Source organism: Anolis sagrei, chromosome 3, assembly GCF_037176765.1.
Source record: "Anolis sagrei isolate rAnoSag1 chromosome 3, rAnoSag1.mat, whole genome shotgun sequence".
NCBI lineage: Eukaryota > Metazoa > Chordata > Lepidosauria > Squamata > Dactyloidae > Anolis > Anolis sagrei.
In genome coordinates this window covers 257,591,416-257,601,981 of record NC_090023.1, presented here as the reverse complement: position 1 = coordinate 257,601,981, position 10,566 = coordinate 257,591,416, and positions in this window count along the sequence as shown.

The window sequence follows — 10,566 nt, the reverse complement described above, 5'->3', positions numbered from 1 at the left end:
ACTTAAAGAGGCCTTCATGAGCCCTGATCCTCAGCAGCCCTATTCAGATCTTGTAAACCCAGGATTGTAGCTTCCTTATGTCCAAAATGTGATATCTTTGTTTTGACTGTGAATTAACTGAGCAACCTTAGAGACCTCCAGAGATTTTGAACTATAACATCTGTCCATCCCAGCTGGCAAATCCAGTTGTAGATGACAGTTGAGTCCAACAATATTTGGAAAGCCAGATATTGTCTACCTCAGTGACAATAATCTTGTGAACAAGAAATAACTAAGCACCCAAAATATTATGGATTCGGACATGGTTTAGCACTGGAAATTTCTTAATGCTCACATCACTGCCTTTTCATCAAGTGTGCTGACTTCCAGTTTGCTTTCCAACTCGGTTCAGTGTACTTGATTTGACATACAAAGTCGTAAACAGGTTGAGATTAGATAATAGAAAAATTTGCTACTCCTGCTACTGTGGTCTCAGGCAAAGTGAAAAAAAGGCAGGCATAGCTCCATCCTGCCTAGGCTCAAATACAAGAAAAGGCCACCTCTCCCTCCCAATTGCCACTGCCTTGGACTCGGAGGAGGAGGAGAACATTCAGTATCTGCTGGATTAATTCCCTCTCCTATTGCCATCCTTTTTTACTTTTTCAAGTGTAAACTTAAGGGCAGAGAACTGTCAAATTAACAGTTATAAATGTTTTATGTGAAACACTAGAAACACTGATTGCCCTATATAGATAATAATAATAATAATAATAATAATAATAATAATTGGTGGTGATCGGCACACTGCGTGCAGTGCCTAAAGACCTTGGCCTGCACTTAAACACAATCGGCGCTGACAAAATTACCAGCTGCAAAAGGCCACCTTACTGAGATCTGCACACATTATTCGCCGATACATCACACAGTCCTAGACACTTGGGAAGTGTCCGACGTGTGATCCAATACAACAGCCAGCAGAGTGTCTGCTGTGGACTCATATTCTTGTGTTTCAAATAATAATAATAAATTTTATTTATATCCCGCCACCATCTCCCCAACGGGGACTCGAGACGGCTTACATGAGGCCAAGCCCAGACAACATATTACAGCAAAATAAAACCAAAACATAAGCAACAAGCAACAACATCATAAGTACATAAAACATATAAATACATTAAGAATATAATATTACAATAAACACAATCACAGTGACAGTGGGCGGGCCACATGTGCAGGATAAAATGTTGAATTCAAACGAGATAAGAAAAGGAGCAAGTTATTTGCAAGAATCATAACATATGAATCTATTCTGATATCTTAATTGGGGGCTTTATTACCTCTGCCACCATCCTGAGAATTTAGCTTGATGAGAAAGTGCATGATGCTGGGCAATGAACACTTGCATCGCAAAAGACTGTATGATTTTTCTCTTTACTTTTTCCCACAACATGCACCATCACTGTGTTTGTAAAATCAGGCCTTCAGTTCTTTTTATAATGTACTAGCCATCCCCTGCCATGCGTTGCTGTGACCCTGTCTGTGTATATGTGTTCGTGTGTATATATATATATATATATATATATATATATATATATATATATGTGTGTGTGTATTTGTGTATATGTGTATATATGCGTGTTTACATATATGTGTGTGTGTGTGTGTGGTTTTGCGCATGCGTTGTAATGTGGGTTTTTTTTTTTTTTGCTTTTAAATCTCTCTGCTGTGTTTTTCAATATTTTTATGAGTGATGGTCACTCATTGGCCTGATGGGTGTATTGTGTCCAAATTTAGTCTCAATTCGTCCAGTGGTTTTTGAGTTCTGTTAATCCCACAAATGAACATTACATTTTTATTTATAAAATTGCGTTTAAAAGATTTTCAAACAATGCCATGAAAAAATGTGAATTTGGATGAGAAAATAAGGGTGTGATAAAAAAAAAAAAACACTTAACCAAGTCAAAATGAACAGTTCCTGTCCTTGGCTGACTTGGTTCCGCAAAACGTGCCCAGGATTTATTCACGTTTCAATGAAAGATGCTTAACGCTAGAGGGCGGATTTCTCAATAGTTTGAGAACAAAGCATTCATTTCTTCATTCTCGAGGAAGAGAACACAATCCTAATCTGGGGGATTTTTCACTACAAAATGTACATAGAAATAGTCAGATGTCTCCAAATTCCAGCTATTTACAATAAGATCCAAGACATAAAATTGTTGAATGGGTTGTTGTAAGTTTGCCGGGCTGTATGATCATGTTCCAGAAGCATTCTCTCTTAATGTTTCCCTTGCATCTATGGCTGCCATTCTCTGAGGTTGTGAAGTCTGTTTGGAACTAGGAAAGTGGGGTTTATATATCTCTGGAATGTCCAGGGAGGGAGAAAAAACTATTGTCTGTTTGAGGCAAGTGTGAATGTTTCAATTGGCCGCTTTGATTAGCATTTAATGGCCTAGCAGTTTCAAGGTCTGCCTTCTTACTGCCTGGGGGAATCCTTTGTTGGGAGGTGATTAGCTGGCCCTAATTGTTTCTCGTCTGGAATTTTCCTGTTTCTGAGTGTTGTTCTTTATTTACTTTCCTGATTTTAGAGTTTTTTAATACTGGTATCAAGATTTTGTTCATTTTCATGCTTTCTTCTTTTCTGTTGAGATTGTCCACATGCTTGTGGATTTCAATTTATTTATTTACTACATTTGTATACCGCTCTTCTCAGCCCTCAGGGCGAATCAGAGCGGTTCACAATAGCAAATACAATACTTAAACATGATAAAAACATGTTTAAGATAAAAACATGTTTAAGACTCCCAAAAATCCATAAGGACTCCACCCCACTCAGACCCATCGTGAGTGCCATTGGATCCCCCACATACGACCTAGCAAAATTTCTTGCTGCACAGTTACAAAGCCATATTGGGCTCACTACACACTACATCAAGGACTCAGCCCACTTCATAGAAAAAATCAGCAATCTCAAGCTAAATACAAACGACAAACTGATCAGCTTCGATGTGATATCTCTATTTACCATGGTCCCGGTAGCAGACACCATGGCACTCATCAACCAGAGGTTCCCAGAAGACATCACGGCTCTGTTTCACCATTGCCTCACCACCAGTTACTTTCAGTGGGACAATGAATTCTACGAACAGAAAGATGGAGTAGCTATGGGGAGCCCTCTCAGCCTGGTCATAGCTAACATCTACATGGAACACTTTGAAGAACAAGCCCTGGAGACAGCAACCAAAAAGCCCACGATATGGTTCAGATATGTGGATGACACCTTCACCATTTGGAGCCATGGAGAAGAAGAACTCAACAGGTTCCTGGACCATCTTAACAGCATCCACCCAAACATCCAGTTCACCATGGAAAAAGAAAATGAAGGAAGACTGCCTTTTCTAGATGTCCTAGTCATCCGCAAACCAGATCAACAATTGGGTCACACCGTCTACAGAAAACCCACACACACAGATAGATATCTACATAAAAACTCTAACCATCACCCAAGTCAAAAAAGAAGCACCATTAAAGCCTTGGCAGACCGTGCAAAAAGAATCTGCGAACCCCACCTCCTCCAAGATGAACTGAACCACCTCAACTGGGCTCTCCAGGCCAATGGATACTCCACCTCAGACATCAGAAGAGCTGCAAGACCAAGAACAAGCCACAAGAGTAAAGATGAAGATCCACCCAGAGGAAAAGTGTTCCTGCCATACATCAAGGGAACCACTGACCACATAGGGAAGCTGATGAGGAAACACAACATACAAACAATCTACAAACCCACCAAGAAAATCCAACAAATGCTACGTTCAGCAAAGGACAAGAGGGATCCTCTCACCTCTGCAGGAGTCTACCGTATACCATGCAGCTGTGGACAGGTCTACATAGGGACCACCAAACGCAGCGCCCAGACACGCATCAAGGAACATGAAAGGCACTGCAGACTACTTCAACCAGAGAAGTCAACCATAGCAGAGCACCTGATGAACCAGCCTGGACACAGCATATTATTTGAGAACACAGAAATGCTGGACCACACCAACAACCACCATGTCAGACTACACAAAGAAGCCATTGAAATCCACAAGCATGTGGACAATTTCAACAGAAAGGAAGAGACCATGAAAATGAACAAAATCTGGCTACCAGTATTAAAAAACTAAAATTATAACAGCTAAACAACAGAGAGGAAAAAACCAGGCACAGATTAACACCTCCCAGGAACAGATTTTCCCAGGCTCAGGCAGACCTTCAAATGCTAATGAAAGTGATCAGCTAAACATTCACACCTAACTGCAGCAGGGAAGAGCTCCTTGCCCCACCCCAGTCATTCCACAGATATATAAACCCATTGTCCTAATTCCAACAGACCTCATACCTCTGAGGATGCTTGCCATAGATGCAGGCGAAACGTCAGGAGAAATGCCTCTAGAACATGGCTCTATAGCCCAAAAAAACCCACAAGAACCTAGTGATTCCAGCCATGAAAGCCTTCGACAATACATGATAAAAACAGTTAAGAACAATTTAAAAAATAACATTATAACGATCAATAAACATCATAACATTTCATCTCGTCTCATAGTTAAAATCAAGATCCAATCTCATAATCCAATTGTTCCATATTTCTATATTAGTTACACTGCCTACTCAAACAACCAGGTCTTCAATTTCCTCCAAAATGCTAACAGGGAGGGGGCCGATCTAATTTCTGCGGGAAGGGCGTTCCACAGCCGAGGGGCCACCACTGAGAAGGCCCTGTCTCTCGTCCCCACCAACCGTACCTGTGATGCAGGCGGGACCGAGAGCAGGGCCTCCCCAGACAATCTTAACATCCTAGCTGGTTCATAGGAGAAGAAAGGCATCAATGGCTTCTCTGTGTAGTCTGACATCAGGGCCAGCTAATCACCTCCCAAAAAAGGATTCCCCCAGGCAGTAAGAAGGTAGACCTTGAAACTTCTAGGCCATTAAATGCTAATCAAAGTGGCCAATTGAAACATTCACACTTGCCTCAAATACACAAGAGTTCTTTATCCTACCCTGGACTTTCTAGAGATATACAAACCCCATTTTCCTAGTTCCCAACAGACCCCATTTTTCTTAGTTCCCAACAGACATCTATGAGGATGCCGGACATAGATGCAGGAGAAACGTCACATAGATGCAGGAGAAACGTCACATAGAAACGGACATAGATGCAGGAGAGAATGCTTCTGGAACATGGCCATACAGCCCAGGAAACTCTCAACAACCCAGTGATTCCGGCCATGAAAGCCTTCAACAATAAAATGATGTTTTCACACCATTCCTGACTTATGGAGACCCGAAGGCAGCCCTTTTGCCGTGTCTTCTTGGCAATATTTGTTCAGAGCGGGTTTGCCTTTGCCTTTTTCTGAGGCTGAGAGAAGGTGACTTGCCAGCCAGACACTTGACTCTTATTTCAACACAATGGACTAATGGAAGAGTTGGCCTTTTGAGTGGCATTTGAATAATCTGGTTTGCTTGCTTGAGTGGATTCACCTGGAAATGCTCTTTCGTCCTACGGAACAATTACAGTGCCTTGCCCTGCCCTTGCATGTGGTTAATAAATTCACCTCTTTGATTGAGTCACTTAGTGAAATCACCGATTTAGCTGAAATTGGCTGGAATCGCTCAGGGTTGAAGCTTAAAGTGGCTCACAGGCTTTTAGCACAGGAATTAATGTTGGACGCCGACGTGCAGAGCTAACACAAGGGTCTTTCTTTTCATTTCTCGGCAAATATTTAATAGCTGGAGAAGTGATGTCATGAGACCTCATTTCATCAAAGGCTCGATTTATGTCTAAAAAATATACTACCGTGCTTCATTTAGCCCAGCGTGGCTATCAATAATTTAAAACAATGCAACACTTCCCAAATAGCGCAGTTGGCTCCAGTGCAATTAAACGGTACATTATATCCTTGTTTGTACTTTGTTTTCATGCATTTGCTATGCCGGTAAGCTTAGGAAAGGTGGTTTACAATGGGTTTTCTCATTAGCATATTAGCATAGCCATGGATGGGGTTGCCTACACTGATGAAAAAAAATTCTAGTCCACACTGATCCTGTTAATGCCATATACATCACTGTGCTGTCGCACGCTGGGCCTGTGCATAAGACTGTAGACAGGACATAAATTCTGTGTGCCCAACGGGACGCCGGGGCTGCCTCAGATTAAAGGCCTTTGGATTTCCTTAAAACAGAGTCTTTAGATTGCTTAAAGGTTCAACAAAGTTCTTTATTAATGAAAACAAACAGGTACTTTAAAGCTTTCCTAATAGTCTATTGGCTCTCAATCTTGCCCACAGGGAACAGGCACTATCTTCATAACTGTAACTAATGGGGAAATCCTTAACTTCTAATCTGGGCAGTCTGTCTTTGCCTCTGTTGCCGTGGAGCCCCTACACCCGGTACCAACTGCTTCTGGCTTCCGCGAGTGACCCTTACCAAGCAGAGCTTTGTAGACTTCCAGGGGAAAAGAACTCAGGTTTCCGTGATGGCTGACTGAAGTCCTTCAGCAAAGGAACTATAGGGCTGTATAACCTCGGCCAAGCTGTGGGCTGCATATCTCCCCGGCCAAGCCGTAGAAGACGAAGCTTTCTATAGGAGCTCTTGGTATTATGTCCTGTATGAAAGGCTTCTCTGTGTGGACTGAACTCAAAATGGCTCCTATTCCCTCTAAAACCCAAAAAGGGGGTGGGACTAGGGAACCTAACTACAATTGACAGGTGGCTTGCCCTATGATTGCAGCCAAAAGAAGCCACCTATCTGCAGAGTCCCTGAAACTTAGGACTACAACAAACATTCAATGCAAAGCAAACAGAATTGGAGCTCCTGGTACAGTTGTACCTGCACAATCACTGTGAGATTGCCCTAACCAGCCACACATTTCACCCTGGCAAACTCACCTTGGTGTAAGGAGACGGCACACATATCCAGTCCTTTGCATGTGCATATACATATTTCAAGGGCCCCTGGTGGTGCAACAGGTTAAACTGCTGAGCTGCTGAACTTGCTGACCAAAAGGTTGGTGGTTTGAATCCAGGAGCGGGGTGAGCGCCCGCTGTTAGCCCCAGTTTCTGCCAACCTAGCAGTTCAAAAACATACAAATGTGAGTAGATCAATAGGGACCACTTCTGTATGAAGGTAACAGCACTTCATGCAGTCATGCTGGCCATATGACCTTGGAGGTGTCTATGGACAATGCCAGCGCTTTGGCTTAGAAATGGAGATGAGCACCGCCCCCAGAGTCAAACACGACTAGACTTAATATCAAGGGAAACATGTACCATTACCTTTTACACATATTTCTGCTTTCTCCCTCACAGTTTGGTAGGGCTTTGGCCATCCTGTTAAATGGAGGTGTGTTAATACCAATATACTAATATGGAATGCACAATTTCTTAAACAATAAAGTTTTTCACTGCACCAGCAAACCTAACATTCAAAACTGGAAAGACCCACTTCTTGGCAGGAATCATCAGTGTGCTGTCTCACGCTGGGCCTGAAATAATGTCTGTTTACCGGACGTTCCTTCTGTATGCCCAACAGGACACCAGGTTGCCTCAGCTGAAGGGCCCCTTAGATTTCCCAACACAAAGTTCTATTGAGGCTCAAAATAAGTTCAACAAAGTTCTTTATTTGGGCTTAAATCTTCAAACAAATGAATTAAACACTTTATAACCTTGAAAAACTGGTAGCTTCCTCAATCTGCTATCAAGGGCAGGCAACTGGTGGTAAATTGTTCCTTTCTTCCTTAGGGAAATCTTCTGACCCCTCCCTGGGCAATCTTTCTTTACCTTGCTGGCATGAGGCCCCTACTCCCGGCTCCAAGCTGCTTTATGGATAGCCCGAGTGGTCCCTTACCAGACAATGGTTGCTGTAGATCTGCCAAGCCAAAAGGTGCCCTTTAGTTTTACTCCACGAAGGTGTAGGAACTGTCCTGTTGCCCCAGCAAAGGCTGGCTGTATTCCCCCAGCAAAAGCTGTGGGACTATTCCTTTATTCACCTCGGCAGAGCTGTGAGAAGTGAAGCTTTTGTGCAGGTGGGAAAGAGAATCCCACACGTCCTGCTGTTAGGCTCCAAGCAATGAGACTGAACAAAGGTCTTCTTGCCTCCAAAACCCTGGGAAAAGGGGTGGGTCTAAAAACTCTAACGATGATTGCCAGGTTGCTGGCCCTATGACTACAACCTGGGGACGCTACCTGATTGCAAAATGTGTGGCTTAAATAAATTCATACAAACTAGCAGTGCAAGAAAAAGACATTCAAATCTCCTGGCACTACTGTGCCAGCACAATCAGGTTACCACCTGGTCCAGGTATTCTGCCAAAATATGCAGGCTTTAATTTCTAATTTTCTCAGGTAAATGGGTTCAAGAAAAATCACTGGGACTTGTGACTAGCATAATGTGTGAACAGAATTGAAGCCCAAGATTTAGTCTTGCAGCAAAATGAACCTGTTGTTGTTGTTCATTCATTCAGTCACTTCCAACTCTTCGTGACCTCATGGACCAGCCCATACCAGAGCTCCCTGTCAGCCATCACCACCCAAGCTCCTTCAAAGTCAAGCCATCCATCCATCTTGCCCTTGGTCAGCCCCTCTTCCTTTTTCCTTCTATTTTCCCCAGCATCATTGTCTTCTCTAAGCTTTCCTTTCTTCTCATTATGTGGCCAAAGTACTTCATCTTTGCCTCTACTATCCTTCCCTCCAATGAGCAGTCAGGCTTTATTTCCTGAAGTATGGACTGGTTTGATCTTCTCGCGGTCCAAGGCACTCTCAGAATTTTCCTCTAACACCACAGTTCAAAAGCATCTATCTTCCTTTGCTCAGCCTTCCTTATTGGCTTGCTTTGAGGTTGCCACAAATTATTTGAAGGCACACCACATCAACTTATTTTCTTTGATAGCCTCCTCACCTTTAACACCTATAGTAGATATCATATGGTCTATGCCCTTTTGGTAATATCTTACTTAGTAAACTGGGTCTTTTTAAATGGGAAAATGTTGTTTGTTTGTTTTTTTAAAGAATCCATTATTTCCAAATTGCAAACAACTTCTTATTTGGGATAGAAATAATTTGAAGCCTGAAATCCTGAAATGTTGTGGTTTTGCTTGTGTAAGACACTTTTCCCTAGAATCATAGAGTTGGAAGAGACCTCATGGGCCATCCAGTCCAACCCCCTGCCAAGAAGCAGGAATATTGCATTCAAAGCACCCCTGACAGATGGCCATCCAGTCTCTGTTTAAAAGCCTCCAAAGAAGGAGCCTCCACCACACTCCGGGGCAGAGAGTTCCACTGCTGAACAGCTCTCACAGTTAAGAAGTTCTTCCTAATGTCCAGATGGAATTTCCTTTCCTGTAGTTTGAAGCCATTGTTCCATTGCGTCCTAGCCTCCAAGGAAGCAGAAAACAAGCTTGCTCCCTCCTCCCTGTGACGTCCTCTCACATATTTATACATGGCCCTCATCATGTCTCCTCTTAGCCTTCTCTTCTTCAGGCTAAACATGCCCACTCTTTAAGTCGCTCTTCGCAGGGCTTGTTCTCCAGACCCTTGATCATTCCAGTTTGTCAATATCTCTCTTCAATTGTGGTGCCCAGAACTGGACACAATATTCCAGGTGTGGTCTAACCAAGGCAGAATAGAGGGGTAGAATTACTGCCCTAGAATCCATGCAGATCAGATCATCCATGCCACCCTATCCTTAGTCTCTGCAGCTTTAATTTATTTTCCTACTTGACTCTCTCATCCTTTGCTCAGTTGGATAGAGAAATAGCATCTACAGCACAATACAGGTTTAAAAGGTGCAGGGTTTTTTTTTTTAAAAAAAACCCTGTATATTGCGAGAGCTCTGTGATATTTGCTCACTTTTGTTTCATTAATGTTTTTGCAAGGCGAACGAAGCATTTAAGATACAGTGCCTATGTTATTAAGTGAAATCAATAGAGTCCATTCCGCTGCAATTAAATCCTTGATGGCCTCTTCCCACCTTGCTTTTGAACAATAACAAGACCGTTAGGTTTTATTAGGAGAGTTCATTATTTGCCTCCGCATACTTGGAGAAATTAAAGATCCTTCGCACTCATTTCAAGCCATGGCGGGTGGCAGGCGAGCGCAAGTTCTTAGAACTATCTATAATTCATGGTGCTTTTTTTCCTGATTTCTTGACGTCAATTGCTGTCGTGGCTGTTACTGGGGAAAGAGACGATCCTCTCTAATGAGCAACCATTTTGCACAGAGATAGTAGATTTTCCTGCCCTACAGCAGGTGGGACAGAAAAAGGCCATTTTGGTGGAAAGAGATTTTTTTTTTTCAGAATTCTTACAAAACGGAGCACCTTAGCATGTTCGAAAAGCATGTTTCTAGGTCAAATCACCAAATACTTCTTTGATGAGATCCTGTACCATCAAAAATGTAAGCACCATTTTGTTCAATTCACACTGATAGGATTGCCAGAGTGAAAACTGTAGAGTGCTGCTATATCTTTAGTAGTTGTATAGAAGAAGGGAATTGGTACAGCTTGAATAGCCCTTATCCAAAATGCTTGGGATCAGAAGTGTTTCGGTTTTGG